The 884-nt window shown below is 46.5% G+C and overlaps 1 non-coding gene across 1 annotated transcript; it reads right to left on the bottom strand.

Moving 5' to 3' along the window:
• Positions 1-550: 550 nt before the first annotated feature.
• Positions 551-625, bottom strand: Trnas-cga (transfer RNA serine (anticodon CGA)). Its single transcript has one exon. It is a non-coding gene; the product is annotated as a tRNA-Ser (tRNA).
• Positions 626-884: the final 259 nt, after the last annotated feature.

Genomic DNA, 884 nt, shown 5'->3' with positions numbered 1-884 from the left:
AGACGTAAGCAGACAAGTATGTTGTACGAGATAAACATAATTACTATTGATATTGGGAATACACACTCGCCGGCCATTGGGTTGATGAACTCTAATATAGAGTTGAAGCAGCACGGAAGCACTTATCTGTACTTGTCTTCCAAGTTTAGTTTATACTTGATGCCAAGTAATGGGACTTACAGCGAAGCAAGCAATTCGTCCGGCGTTCTGTAGAATTCTATTCATGTGGCGCAGGTTCCAATTGCTCCATCCAGTATTAAGCTTCAGCACGTTCCTCGGACTGTGGCAAGTGGCGTATCAATTTTAGATGAGCTAGATAAGTGAGGATCGCGAAGTCCGAGATAATCGTTGCTCCATTTGGCACTTCAGACTGGTGCGTCTGTAATATTTGTGCTTCCCTTGGTAATGACAAGCTACAGTGAATTGACAAGTCATGGGATACCTCCTAATATCGTTTAGGGCCTCCCTTTGCTCGGAGCAGTGCACCAACTCTACGGGGCATGGGCTCAACAAGTCATTGGAAGGAAACTTCCTGGCAGATTAAAACTGTGTGCCCGACCGAGACTCGAACTCGGGACCTTTGCCTTTCGAGGGCAAGTGCTCTACCATCTGAGCTACCGAAGCACGACTCACGCCCGGTACTCACAGCTTTACTTCTGCCAGTACCTCGTCTCCTACCTTCCATACTTTACAGAAGCTCTTCTGCAAACCATGCAGAACTAGCACTCCAGAAAGAAAGGATATTGCGGAGACATGGCTTAGCCACAGCCTTGGGGATGTTTCCAGAATGAGATTTTCACTCTGCTGCAGAGTGAAAATCTCATTCTGAAGTCATTGGAAGTTCCCCGTAGAAATATTGAGCCGTGCTACCTCTGTAGATATCC

The sequence above is a fragment of the Schistocerca gregaria genome, chromosome 4, assembly GCF_023897955.1.
Source record: "Schistocerca gregaria isolate iqSchGreg1 chromosome 4, iqSchGreg1.2, whole genome shotgun sequence".
Taxonomy (NCBI): domain Eukaryota; kingdom Metazoa; phylum Arthropoda; class Insecta; order Orthoptera; family Acrididae; genus Schistocerca; species Schistocerca gregaria.
The sequence above is the reverse complement of the archived record's forward strand: the minus strand, read 5'-3'. Positions and strand labels throughout refer to the sequence as shown.